Here is a 15,444-nt window from a genome sequence, read left to right as displayed (position 1 = left end):
CCATCTTGTGTTAAATGGAATAATCTACCGCGAGGTCGAAATCGAAACCACAGAGTACCTTTTTTATATACTGAGAGGACGAAACTGCCTCTGAAGAGACGCATTCTGTGAACTGGCGCCTAATAAGATACTTAAGCGGAGGAAGTTATAACAAAATACTTTTTTTACCAATTTTTAATGTTTTATTAGCTTGTAGCGCCATCTAGTGTCTAATGGGAGTTTTATTTTGACTCTAAAGCCATCTTGTGTCAAATGGAATAAGTATATAAACATAAATATCTTCGTGCCTAGTGTATCGTATCCTCATTTCAGATAGTAACTGGTAGTTATCCCACCGAAAACTAGCTGATAATCAAACAAGTCGTCCACCTACCCACCGTGTCTCTGTCAACCTCGACACTGGCAGAATCATCAAGAAATTGATGGAGCCACTTTTCCTAAATTTGAATTGAAATATCTTCGTGAAGATATCGTGAAGAACCGACGGGGGATATTCTAATAAATAGGTTTTGGAACAGTTTTGGAACTTTAGTGGAATATTATTAGGTACCTATTATCCTCCTGGACCGTATATTTTTTTTTTTTGCATAATTTGTCAAAGCAATTTGGATCTAGTTGTTTCGGGGAATAAAGTCAAACTGCCGTGGTGTAAAACAATAGTGATGTAATGATCGATGAAAACTAACGTTAAATAAAACATAGTTTCGTTTTAGTGTATTTATTATTAAAAAATAAATCTTCATAAATTAAACATTACAAAGCATTTTTATAATCAAATTGTTGAGTATCCATTTAAATAAATATAACACCACTTTTTGGAATGACAATGCACATAATGTGGCGTTTCAGACATGATTAATAGAATAGCAAAAACTTAACCATAATTTAAAATTTCAAAGTGCAATAAAACACTCATTATAGCGTACCTATAGTGTTCTAATGTTATTTATAAAATGCAATGCTAACTCATAATTATTTAATCATACAAAAAATATATAAAAAACTGCTCCAACCAGTGACCGTATTGTCTGCCGCTCTGACGTTCGCAATCGCATTCACGCTCCTTCTACCCTCGTCTACCGTGTGACCGAAAGTGATGAAAACGATTGTGATTTCAAGTATCTAAAGCTGAGTTTAGACTTGCAAGAAAAATCGAGCAAGTTGCATTACATTGCGAGGCCGTAAAGCCAACGAGTTTGTAGTGGTCAATCGAGCGCCGCAATGTAATGCAACTTGCACGTCTAAACTCGGCTTTAGACAATAAAGTCTCGGACCAATAGGATTAACTTAGTTGTCACTCCGTGGCCCAAGAAATCAGTATTTATAGAGCTAATTGTAAAATTGTTGTGAAAGAATTATTAGTACAATAAAAAAGAAATACGACATCACTTATTTGCCAACTCTGTTGACTATTAAATTTGTTTCAAAGAGTTCTCCAGTTCTTTGTCAAAAATATTTTCCCAAATGATTTCATTTGGACGAACGATTGTTTTTTGTAACTGCAGGTACTCCAGGATTGCTATTAAACTAAACCAGAGATGGGGAAACTTTTTTCTTCGCGTGCAAATATATACTAACGAAATATATGGCGGGCCAAGTTGTTGCATTTTTTAGTGAAATAAAAATATTGACATGTATTTTCTCAAACATTAATTTGGCCATTGCCAATGAGAATGAAATTTTGTAACAATACGAAATCTTCTCTTGATTTTTGTTTGATGGTCGCGGGCCGCAGTTCCCCATCCCTGAACTAAACTAACCTATATGCTTCTAAATGATAGTCCTGAAACATATCCCGAATAGTTTAACAGTGTCAGAAAAAAAACGTCCATATGAAGCATTTGGGAAATAAATATTTTTAGTGAAAAGCAGCTTAATTTTTTCTGTGCTAAATAAAGTAAACGTTTTTTAGACAACTTTCTAGACAGCTGTCACAGTTTCATCATAATTCATAAAACTCTTGGATATGGCAAGTTTTTTTAATCCCATTTTCCTTCTCTTTACGAACTCTATATACCTCCAACGCTTGTCTTTCGCCCCACAGTTTTTGGGTATTACAACGCACTGGCCCATTGTGGCACAATTTTCAAATTTACTTTCTGTCGTACACTACAGCTACATACATACTAATGGGTACATTATAATGACTGCGACCATAAACCAGGGATGTTACGGAGCTCCGGTTCCGTATCCGTTAAGTCGGAACTTCCGTTAGGTATTACACATCCGTTTCGGTTCCGGTTCCGTTACTTTTGAAACAGAAGTTATATCGAATGTCAATGCTTAGTGCGGCGGCGGGACATGAGCGGCGTACATCAAAAACCAACAAGTTTATACCAGTCCACCTATCACTCAGGCTCCGATTCTGGTTCTGATTCCGTTTCCGGTTCCGATTCCGTTTCTGGTTCCAATAAACTAAATTGAAAACATCTGGTTCCGCTTTCGGTTCCGATAAAACCACATCCGATACATCCCTGCCATAAACTATCATGCATCGTAATCTAGACTTTTTTCCATACAACAGCCGACATATTTGTCCGACAAAAATGCCTTTTACATTGCCAAAATTGTCATCCAATGGATAGAGCTAATATTTGTGTACAATAATTTTATATTGGTAAAGTTGAAAAGCGGGTACCTTAACACTGATATTTTAAATTAGCATGAGTTTTCTGTTAATTAGCCATACAATTAGTTAATTTTCGTGTCACACCAGATACTACTTCCATTTACAATAATGTATAATCAAGATGACGTAATATTTAACGACGTATTTAGTGACGTAGTAAACAAGGTCTGTTGACTGTTCAAGTGTAAAAATAAGTATCTATTCGAACCACTCCAAAATATGTTACTACGGCCTTATTGTGTCGGAATAAGTCTGTGGTAGGTACTTATTTTTGAAACTTTGAATAAGTTTATATTTTTACACTTGACTGTATGTAAACACGAGTTCCGTCAAATTTTCTCGATTTTTTTACACATTCCGTTGCACAAAACCACTCCGAAATATATACTTAAAAAATCTTGATTTGCATAGTGGAGCTTAACGAAACGTAGAAGCATGGGGCGGTGTGCGTCATGGCAGCGAGATCATATTTCGTCGTCGAGGTCGAACTGCTCTTCGGGGAAGTCGCCCACCGTGACGTACACAGGTTTGACGAAGCCGCCGTATTTGGGCGGGCAGGTGAAGTAGCGTTTACCGTTCACCCTGTAAACAAATAAGTTTTTGTATCAATTTATCATCGTTATCAGCCGTACGAGGTCCACTGTTGGACATAGGCCATAGACTTCCGGTTGCTTCAGTTGAAAGTGGCCTACAAAGACCATCAATCAATTTATTAAAATTACAAAATTGTTAAAATGAGAAGTCAAGCATTTATTTGTATTTATATCAGGTATGATATTTTTAAGTAGGTGAAACTCAGCAACAAATCAATGTTAAAAAATATTTTTAATAAATCACTGCAATGCATTTTTTGAGTAATCAACTCTAGCGGCAGGCATGTTGTATCGCGCAGTACTTAACATGTTAGGACACACAGACTTCACAGCGCGTTTATAGATTAATTAATTATTTATTTTATTAATCATTGAAAATTTACATCATTACAGTTGATACCAATGCGCTATAAATTTTAAAACAATGCCCAATAATCACAAATAATACTTAATCAAATAAAAAGGTTATTAAGGCATTTAGCGGTCTCTTGGGAAAATACAATGGGCTTCGATGTCGGAGGTAAAAGATTATCAAACCTGCGCTTCGCCGACGACATTGTTTTATTTTCCCAAACAACACAACAGCCACAGCAAATGCTAAAAGATCTGAGCACGGCGAGCCTTGAGGTTGGACTCACAATGAACAGAGCGAAGACACAGGTAATGACCAACAACGTGAAACGTAGAGTTACGGTAGATGGGCAAGATATTCAGTACGTCGACGAGTATATTTACTTGGGTCAGATAGCATCCTTCAAGAACAGGCAGTCAAGAGAAATCGATAGGCGTATCGATAATGCCTGGAAGAGCTTCTGGTCCATGAAGACGCTAATGAAGGGCAACCTTCCTCTGTCACTTAAGCGCAAACTCGTCGACATGTGTATTCTTCCCATTTTAACCTACGGCGCACAGACTTGGTCATTGACTGAAGCTCAAAAGTCCAGGCTCAAGGTTTGCCAACGAGCAATGGAGCGCAGTATTCTGGGTGTTCGAAGAACTGATCGAATCAGAAACACGATACTGCGCTCTAAAACTCGTATCACAGATGTGGGTGTCAAGACCGCCAAGCTGAAGTGGGACTGGGCCGGACATGTCTGCCGCATGCACCCGGACCGATGGGCACGAATCGTAACCGAATGGGATCCGAGGGATGGGCATAGGAGCAGAGGCAGACCCAAGAGGAGATGGCGGGACGACCTGAGCGCTTTTCAGCTCGATTGGCAGGTGCATGCCCAGGACAGGGAAGAGTGGCGGAGAAAAGGGTAGGCCTTTGCCCAGCAGTGGACATAATACAGGCTACATAAAAAAATAAAAAAAATTTAGGCATTTTCATCCTAGCTTCCCTAAAGCAATGGAACATCACACCCTTTTGTCAGAAGTTCAGGACAATCTGCTGATGCTTAGCTGGCACTTGGAGATAGATGTTTTGGGTAGATCATCTCAGCCGTAGGCCATTCACTCTTGGACATGGGCCTCCCCTACTTGTTGGATAGTTATAGTGGATAATACTCACTCGCCGTCATTCTTCCCTCTAGGCTCGTCATACTGCACGCCGATCCACAGTCCCTTCGCGCCCTCTAGCGGCCCGTTGTACCGCACAGTGGCTCGCCGCGCGGGCGCGTGAGGGACGCGGACTTCACAACGTGCGCCCACTAACACGCTCGCTGCTAACCTGCGGTCATTCAGAGTAGAAGCTTGACTTTGCTTCCTCAATCGCAAATCTAGAGGAAAATTAACTGCACAACTACAATAAGTTTTTGGTAAAAAAATATTTTTAATACAAGCTTTTTTTGCTGACTGTAGTTTTTGTTAACTTAACTTGCATTGTCTTGTCAGCCAAACTACATTTGTATACCAAATTTTCAAGTCAATCATTCTTTATCGGACTCCGATTGTATGAAGTGTTACATTATTGTGGCAAGGGGTTCGTCTCGATGTTTTAGAATGCCTGGAGATAATTAGATACAACAGTATGGGGTCTATTATTAATGAGCAGGTAAATTTAGTTTCATCTCCCTTGCTACGGCTTGGATCTAATTTCAGCAATGGTAGTTAATAAAACATGCCTTGACAGTAAATAAATAAAAAATCAAGGTAGTTTTGAAGGACGGTTAAAAAAAATTATTAATAATTTGTGGGTAGTTTTGTTTTGTTTCATAAAACGTATGTGGGTACTTGGGAGTTACAGTGACAAGTTAAAACGGTGGTTGTGGTTCGTTAGTCTAACAACTGGTAGCATGGTGTACGGTTGTGTCACTCTGAAGATGAGCTCTGTTTGAGTTCGAAACGCGTCAGTGTAGTGTGGTGGTGGTGATAGATGGGTTTGTGTGATTTGTGTGTGTTCTTACAGTGTGGAGGTGGAGGAACTGCATGAACACGCATATTTTGCATAAGCTTAGCTATCATAAGGTCGCGGGTGAGCAAGGAAATTATTTTAGTTCATTAACGCCATTTAATTCGCGTTTTCAAGTCACACACACTTTTTTTTTAATATTTGTATAAGTAGGTTGGCAGAATGTTAAGTGCATACCGAGCTTCTTCCTCCAACTCTTTCTGCTGCTGCTCCTTAATCTTCATCATTTCCTCCTCATTGTACTTTCCGAGACGGTTTCGCTGCAGGAATGATCTCACCGTGTCACCCTTCTTTTCATACTCTTCTTCAGACAAACGGAATCTAGAAATAAGCCAAGCAAAGAAATAAGTCAAGTCAGACCAGTGTTAGCTTTGCCGATGTTGAGCTGGGACCGCTTTGTGATTTAGCAAAAACTTGCTTTTACTTTTATTTTTTCTTAATCTGTCTCTATGTGAATGTGTATGTTCTGCGAATAGCAAATAAATTATTCTTATTCTTAAATAATGTCATTTTTTATATGGTTGCATACCCAACAACTTGTTTTTTTTCATATTGAAACCTGCAAACGCATCGGAAGTCAAGAAAAACATGGTGCAAACTTGATTCATCATAGATTCAACTCACCGTTCCGCACTGTCTGAAGAACCTACATCACTAAGAAGTGTAAACTTGTCTATGACATGTATCCGCATTAAGTCATCAATAGGATAGGAGCCGAGGAGAGCATCATCATTGTCTATGTCGCAGATGTATTTGTTTTTGGTGTCATACAACTTCAGTTTCATCGTAGCAGCATTTCCACCGGTTACTAGCTCAAGTTTACTCTGAAGAAAGAAATTTAGTTTTAGGATCATCATTTCTACAACATAGATATTACGTGTAACTAACTATTGCCCACAACTCCATCCGCGTAGTACTCGTTTATCACTATCCTACGGGAACTTTAAAATATTCCGGGATGAAAACTATCCTATGTCCTTCCCCGGGACTCCTAAATTTCGTCTAAATCAATTAAGCTTAAGCGGTAGCGTAAGGAAATATGTACAATGTTTTAGACTATCGCAACCATTACTAATTTTATGATTTAAATACCCGCAATTTTCCAGTGGTCTCGTGATCATGGCGCATGCAACTGTGCTGAGATATTGAGCTACTCTAAAATCAAGGTATGTGGATCAAAAACCAAATTCAAATCATAAAGTAAGAAAGTAATAACAACTACAGTATTTTCAATGGCACAAGTCATAAGGAATCCTGATGTGGATGGAATTGATTGTTATTAGTTTTACCATATTTATCAGCTAGCCTGGGCTGTTTATGAAATTTCACTAAGTACTTTTTATAAGGTAATCATCTCAATCGAGACTTGGCATTTAATGTCAGGATTTCACAACTTTTCCCTACCTTCATGGATACTTAGCACGTTTTTAAACAAACTTTTGGTAGGTAAATTTATTATTATTGTATGACGGTTTTGGTTTTGGGTAGGTAGGTATCCAGTATCTTTATTTCCTTCTTTAATTTAGATCTTTGTTTTTCATGGGCGACTAGAAGAGCTCACCCAGTCACTAGTGTTAAAAAATTATGCGTCATACAACAAAAAAGTCCAGTTGGAAACCTCTTCATTGGATTTGGTAGGTTGAAAGAACGTCGTACTCAGGGTCTCTACTTTGAAGACAAGTGCACTGTCGAACGACGTTGCCTTTGTGTATAAATTTTATCATCATGAATAGAAACAAACGTCCCATTCAACTACTGAACTAAATCTGAGTGAATCATATCATAACCTTAAATTCGGCAACTGTGATTCCTTTCTTGAAACGCCTCTCGATTGGTGCCGCTGTTTCAGCATCGGACTTTGTTATGTGCATATTAAGGAAATCCTGGTAATAACTTGAATATTCTCCATTATTTAAACTTTTCAGGCTTTGTTTTCACAAATATTTGACACACCTTTTTTTTTTTTTTTTTTTTTTTTTTTTGTTACTGGACTTGGGCTTTAGTGTTGCCCTTAGCCATTTTCAAGTTAGGGAAATTGGACACGGGAAAGGGGTAGTTTGGTAGACGGAATTTGGAATATAGAAAGTCAGGGTAGGTAGAACACAAAGGCAAAATAAATTACATAAATTTGTAAATACTATACTTTAATATCATTTTTAGAAATAAAGGATGCAATTATATTATATATATTGGGAAAGGTGAGCAAGGAAAATATGCTTGTAGGTAGAGGTATATTGTGGGATACTAATGATTCCAAAAACGAAGTTCTGTCATATAATGGACAGGATAGAAAGATGTGATTTAGGTCAGCCACCGTGGCTCCACATTCACATGCTTCACTATTGATTATGTTGAATCTAAACAGATGAGAAGGGGCGCACGTATGGCCCAGTCTCATCCGAGTCAATATGGATGTTTCTCTTCTGCCTAATTTTGAATTATAAAACCATGGTCTCAGTGGAATTTTTTGTTGTAAATTATAATAATAATTTCCGGTCTCTAGAGAACTCCAAAACCAAAAGAACTCCCAGGAGTTCCGTAAATACCTTTTAGGAAGGGCTAGGAGATCATGGGTGTAATTTTTATAGGGGAAAAGATCCCCGGAATGAACGGCCTCGAGAGCCAGATTGTCAGCTTTCTCATTTCCATAAATCCCAGAATGACTTGGCACCCAGACAAACTGAATCTCGAGACCTTTGATACTGCACTCGTGTAACAGAGCTCTAATATCAAAAAATATGGGATATATATTTTTTTAGTTTAAATGGAGGATGTAGTAATGCTTGTAAGCTACTTCTTGAGTCTGAAAAAATTACGGATTTTCCTAATTTCATCAAATGAATATATTCAATAGCTTTGAAAAGCCCATAAGCTTCACCAGTAAAAACTGAGGATTCTGGGGGAAGTTTAATTTTTTGCACAATATTGAACTGGTGGTGATACACTCCAACTCCCACACAGCTAGATAATGTAGGTTTGGATGCATCTGTGTATATATAATGCCATCCAGACCAACGGACATCAAGGAAATGGTTGAATAATGACTTTGCACTTGAAGTATTCTTTATAAGACCCAAATCAAGAAATACCGTTGGCTTAAGTAATAAAACTTCAAATTTAACACTATATAAAGGAAGAGTTGTGTATCGATGGGTAGAACTTGACAGAGGTAGAAATTTTAAGTAACTGTTGATGATAAAAGGAGGACTCTTATTGCGCCAGTGTGAAGATGTTTCTATTTCTTTTTGAAGAGAAGATAATTTAGGTATAATGGGATGATTTGAGAATTGCATGGAACGGAAAATAAACCTATCTGCTAGGAATTGCTGTCGTAAATGTAACGGTGGATCGACACATTCCACCTGCATCGCATTAACAGGGCTAGTTTTCATGGCTCCCAGTATTATTCTTAATGCCTTGTTTTGGATTTTATTAAGAATTTCAAATGCGGTATCTGTACCTGGACGAAGCAAAAAAGACCCGTAATCCAATACACTTCTAATGACAGCATTGTACACTAGTTTTAGGTAAAATGGATGACTACCCCACCAAACTCCAGCCAGACATCTTAAAATATTTAGGGACCGTTCACATCTAATTTTTACATATGTGCAATGAGCTTTGGCCGAGAGTCTACTGTCAAAAACTACACCTAAATATTTAGCTTCGTTGTTAAGTGGAATAAATGCACCATCATAAACTAGATTCAAATCACACTTCCTTGTTCTGGTTGAAAATAAGACCGCTGTTGTTTTAGTGATTGATAGCTCCAGACCATTTGTATCTAAGTAGCACTTCAGTTGCTTAAGATTGGTATTTAATACTGCGCAAGCGTCACTGACACTGCTATCTGCACAGTACAGTACCAAATCATCAGCGTATTGTATGGATAATACAGGGTTTACTAGAATAGACGGAAAATCATGAGTATATACATTAAAGAGTAATGGGCTTAAAACGGAACCTTGTGGTAAACCTTTCCAAACAGTTCTGTATAAAGTATCAGAATCTAAGACTAATTTTATAATCCTTTCGTGAAACATTGCTGAAATTATATTAATGAGGCGTGTCGGAACACCCAATTTTACCAATTTATTTATAAGTATCTCTATATTTACATTGTCATATGCCGAATTTATGTCCAGAAAACATGCTACTACCGATTTATTCTGAGAAAAAGCTAATAATATATCCGAAACCAGTAAACCAACGCAATCTGATGTGCTTTTATTTTTGCGGAAACCGAATTGGTTGTCCGGTAGAGTTTTTTTTGTTTCAAATAACCACTCTAGGCGGTTTTTAACCATATGTTCCAATATTTTAAGTAAAACGGTCGATAAAGCTATTGGCCGGAGTGAATTATGATCATTCCGGGTTTATTTGGTTTAGGTAATGGCAACACCAACTGTGTTTTCCATTCTGGAGGAATATTGCCTGAAATGAAAATGAAGTTAAGAAGGCTTAAGTAATAGGTTAGGATTTGGTCGCTGGAATTTGCTAAAAATGAATACGGAATGCCATCGCATCCCGGTGCAGAGTCAATTACATACGATAGTACACTTTTCAGCTCAGATAGTGAAAATAGACTGTTTAAATGTTGGCTATCGCTGTCGCAAGAAACTGACTCTATTTTCAATGGGATTGTTGTGACAAATGGAGGAGCGAGTTTATCTAAGAATTTTTCAACTACTGAAGGCTCTATTTTAGTTGCAGTGTTATCAACAAAAGCCCCTCTAAACATCCTTATTTTCCTCCAGATTTCAGAGGTGTGTGTATTAGGAGATAGGGAAGCGCAAAAATTTCTCCAGCTATCTACTTTCTTTTTCTTCAAAAGCTTTTTAGTTTCTTTTATTATGGTCACTAAATCGTTGTAGTTTTCCTCGTTCATGTTAGCCCTATATCTTAACTCCATTTCTTTTCGCCTTTTTACAGCTGTACTGCATTCAGAATCCCACCATGGTGGACAGGGAATCCTAGCACCAGAAGATTTTTTAACTGGGAAAACTTCAGTTGCTGCTTCAGTCAGTAATTTGGCAAATGCATTGGAGGATTCTATAATTTGGCTAGGATGTCTTAAATCTGGCAAGATACTGAATTTATCGTCCAATTGTTTTTTAAAATCATCCCATTTATTTTTAATTATTACATGCTTTAACATAGAAGTCCTTTTTAAGAACGGTTTATTTTTGAAAGGGAATGAAACTATCACTGGAAAATGGTCACTGCCATAGGTACATGGAAGTACATCCCAAGACAATGTACTGGCGATTGAGGAACTACTTATTGATAAATCAATAGCACTTGTATTTTCATGTGGAGCTGTTTGGCGTGTGGGTGCACCAGTGTTCAGTATGCAGAGATTAAGAGAATCAACAATGTCTAAAATTTCATCACCAAAGTCACTTGAATCGCTACATCCCCATGCTTGATGATGACAATTAAAATCTCCTAGGATGACAAGAGGAGAAGGAAGTGAAACTAAGATGGATTTTATTTCCCTAAGTATAACTAATGATGGATGAGGAATATACAATGAAACTATACAGATATTATTTACAATTGCAGCAATTATAGAGAAATTGCTGCTATGGGATGGTATTGGATGATATGTAAAATGAAATGAATTTTTTACAAGAATAGCTACACCGCCATGTCCGTCTGACCTATCTTCACGGAGGCATGCATAGCCAGGAATTTTGAAACATGAGTCTGCTCTGAGCCATGTTTCACTTAATGCTATAAGAAAAGGATTTAGTTTATTTATTAAATATAGTAAATCTGATTTTTTATTCTTTATGCTGCGACAGTTCCACTGCAGAATGTGGCTGCTGTTGGCCATTATTGACATTTATAATATTTGAAATAAAACTAATTATATCTGCAACGTTGTTCGGTATTATGTTTGAAGAAGATAGTAATTTGATAAGCTCAAGGATGAGCTCACTAATGGAGGGTTGGTTGTTGTTGGGTTTTTCTTTCTGAATGGCAGTACCATTGCCAGATGTAGAAGGCATATCATATTCTTTAATGAGATCATTATGAGCACTTTTATCATAACCTTTTTGATATTTAGGTTTATCTCGAGGCTTGAGAAAAACTGTTTTTTTGTATGAATATGATGATGTTGGTGTGTTAGTCTGATGATTGGGCTGTTTAATTTGAGACTGATTAATTTGATGTGGTGGAGGAGATAATAGAACATCTGCATAAGGTTTGCTGACTGGATGATGCAGCTTTGATGCCTCAGCGTAAGACAAACAACTTTGTGCCATAGATAATTTAATATTTTTTTGTCTTTCAAATTCTGGACATTGTTTACTTATTGCAAAATGGTGTCCAGTACATAAAAAGCAAGAAACACAGTCCTCCTCAACATCACATGTAGACCCAGAGTGACCCTGGCCACACTTGTAGCAGCATGGTTTGGATCGGCATTGTGTTTTTGTGTGACCATATCGGCAACAATTGTAACATTGGATTGTTGGAAATATGTACAGATCTACGGGTAGAGCATTATAACAGATGAATATTCTTTTAGGCAAAACTTGACCATCAAATGTTAACACCACTGTTTGGGATGGTTTCCAAACTGCTGAACCATCTACTATTGTTTTGTAATTCAGTCTTCTTGCTTTAATTACTTTTCCTGTACCTAAAGGTACAGAAACGTTCAACAGGATCTCCTCTAGGGACCACTCAGCCGGAACACCCTTAACTATTCCCATTCTCATTACACTGAAGGATGGGATAAAAGCTTTATATTTATTATCAGTGAGGGTTTTATCATTCAAAAATTTGTTAGCATCGTCAAGATGAGAAAATGACAATGTGACTCTATTCCTCCCAATTCTTTTCACACTACCATTAATGATGTTCTTAAATGACTTTTTCTTTAAGAAATTTCCAAAGGAAATGGGATGAATAGAGGTACCGTCATTCGGTGCATCTTGCATTCTTTGTACATGCACTACAAATGGTGAGCAATCAGTATTTACATAAACTTTTCTGAATGTGTCTGTGGGCTGAGGTGGAGATGGAGAGTTCATATTTGTGGTAGAGTTGTTAATAGTTGTTGTAGGTATTGGTTGAATATCAACTTTGTTTACAGAATCATTAGTGCAATTACAATCATTTTCAGTCAAAATATAGTCCGGATTTTTATTTTTATTTCTGCGCCTTTTTTATTGCAATGGCGGCATATTTTCCTTGACGGGCAAACTCGTTTTCTATTTTTATCCGATGTTACGGAACTATCTGTATGGTCAGTATCCATACCGTTATCTGGTTCTGGTTTATTAATTGAACTAATAGTTACGGTGTGATGAACCTGGGGGACACCGCCCCCAGGGTCATCGGGCTCCTCCATCGAAATATATTAAAAAACTTACCAAAAAAGAAGAAATGTACACAAATAAAGGTATTTACAATAAATAATTAAAAATATACACCGTATTTACACTACGCTGACCACTAATTAATATAAAAAATGAAGAGCTAGAAAAAACACGCGCGCTCAGTTCGAGATTTCCCGCCCTTTCGACCACACCTTTTGTTGTTTGTTACTGCATTGATCAGTATTGCCAGTGCCAGTCTCCAGTTGCTAAATAATGCTTAGCTAAATCCGATCCGATTCAATAAATCCGAGTCACTCGGAGCACAGCTCGGAGTCACTAGCAGCAGGGCTACTACGAAACTCGAAGTTCGTATCGTACCGTCTCTCGCTCTCGTATTAACGGCAAGATACGAAATTCGAATATTGAACTTTCGTTCGTAGTATAGAGTAGGGTATAGCAATGTGAATAAAATTAAATTGTTTCATGGTGTAACAGGGAACAGATAATAATTTCGGACCGGAAGGTGACTTTTTTTTATTTGGTAAAATAATGTAACTATCCGCTGTCTAAGTGTCCCAAAATTCGCACGCAGATACTTTGTTAGACCATTTTGCAGTTTGCGCCAAAACTTAACAAAAAATCAACTTTTAGCGTCAAAGTAGCTAGGTTGGCAATACTGAGCTGCCTATGACAACGATTTATTTTTTTAATTTATGGCCTTAGGGTTTTATTATACCAAGCCGTCACGGTGGTTTTTTTTAATTTCAGATAATAATAATAATAATATTTATTACTTATTACTATTTTACAATATGTAAAACTAAGTTAAATGGGCTTGTCAGGAGCCATCGGGTAAGACCTCTGACCTTCATGCTAGGATAACCTGGGTTATGAAGATCAATCAGATAATCAAATATAAATCGAATACTTACACGATGAAGCAATGGCGTAGGTTTAGATAGGACAGTCATAAACTTGGGAGCATAAATTTGATCAAAAATACTCTATTGTTAACGATGTAGAAGCGTGTTCAGATATTTTTGATCAAATTTTTGTTCACAAGTTTATGAACTTGACTGACCTACCGCGGGACTTCTTCGGGTGTTTTCCTAGCGGTAAGGGAGACCAAGCTAAATCAATGAGGGCTATCGTTTTTGTGAGTTTTAAAGTGTGGCTTTCAAAGTCTGTTATTACGGGCGTGAAAACAAATCATATTTAACCTGTCCTCTCTCAGAGGCACAAATTTGTGCCCAAATTCCTTTGATCCTGTTATCCTGGGAGATGACAGATTAATAAACCTTAAAACCGTACCATAAAAATATCGAGAAGCCACATTGTTGTGTAGTCCCGTTTTGTTCGGAAAAAAAGGGAGGACAAAAGTTTCCGAAAGACAAAACTGTCTCAAACACAGACATTCATTGCCCCGTAACGCCATAATTAATTTCAGGTAAGTAGTGCAAAATATACACAAAATTATTCTTCTAGACATTGGCAAAATTGTCCTTCGATGGACAGAGCCATATTTAAAAAAAAACCTATCAGGCCGCGAACCAAGAGGGCAGTAGCGACCACGTGGTGTGGCGACGTGAGCACCACAGAGTACATTTTTATATACTGAGCGCTTTCTGTTCATTGCAATGCCATGCCAGGGGAACCGCCTTGATGAATGGCAATATTGGCAATCAATCACCGTACGCTTCGGGAACTTCTTCCCACGCACAATATGAACCCAGCTTTCTGGGACCGCAATCCCGGAGCGATAGAACTTAGGGATCTTTAAAAAACAAGCCTATCAATCTCTCAAAGGGCCGGCAACGCGCCTGTGATATCCTTCGTATTGCGGGTCTATATTGGCGGCGGTGATTGATTCCTAGCAGGTAACCCGCATGCTAGTTTTCTCCTTCTTATATAAAAAAACCGGCCAAGAGCGTGTCGGACACGCCTGAAATAGGGTAGCCATTACGAAAAAGTAGTAATATTTTTCTAAGGATTTCGTATTTTGTACGGAATATTCCAAGTTTAGGTAAGTATATTTTATATACCTTAGGCTGCTATTTACTCTAAAACTACTTACTAATAATTCTCAAGCAAACTTAACTGTTATAGTTTTCCTTGAGTTTGATATATTTACTACCATTCTGAATTTTTTTCAAATTTTTCCACCCACGGGAGGGGGGGCGACGCTCGATTTTAATGAAAATTTGCACTTTAAAAGTTGAATATTTCGCTAACAAATCGCTGAATCGAAAAAATTCTCAAAATTCTCTTAGCAAACCCTAATGGTTTTAAAAGACCTATCCAACGATACCCCACACTATAGGGTTGGATGAGAAAAAAAAAACAATCAATCATTTTTATTGTACCCTTTTGTCGGCATAGTTTACATATATATTCGTGCAAAATTACAGCTTTCTAGCATTGATAGTCCCTGAGCAAAGCCGCAGACGGACAGACAGACATGGCAACTATAAGGGTTTCGTTTTTGCCATTTTGGCTACGGAACCCTAAACCCACTTGTGCAGCGACTACCTCGAT

General features: G+C 37.6%; 1 long non-coding RNA gene and 1 pseudogene across 1 annotated transcript; one reads left to right on the top strand and one right to left on the bottom strand.

Moving 5' to 3' along the window:
• Positions 1-708: 708 nt before the first annotated feature.
• On the bottom strand, positions 709-7,499 carry LOC141436360 (tubulin-folding cofactor B-like; annotated as a pseudogene).
• A 2,454-nt stretch (positions 7,500-9,953) lies between these two features.
• LOC141436364 (uncharacterized) lies at positions 9,954-13,018 on the top strand. Its single transcript, XR_012452301.1, has 2 exons — positions 9,954-10,341; positions 10,508-13,018. It is a non-coding gene; the product is annotated as an uncharacterized lncRNA (long non-coding RNA).
• The last annotated feature ends 2,426 nt before the right edge of the window (positions 13,019-15,444 follow it).

The sequence above is a fragment of the Choristoneura fumiferana genome, chromosome 16 (assembly GCF_025370935.1).
Source record: "Choristoneura fumiferana chromosome 16, NRCan_CFum_1, whole genome shotgun sequence".
NCBI classification, from domain to species: Eukaryota; Metazoa; Arthropoda; class Insecta; order Lepidoptera; family Tortricidae; genus Choristoneura; species Choristoneura fumiferana.
The sequence above is the reverse complement of the archived record's forward strand: the minus strand, read 5'-3'. Positions and strand labels throughout refer to the sequence as shown.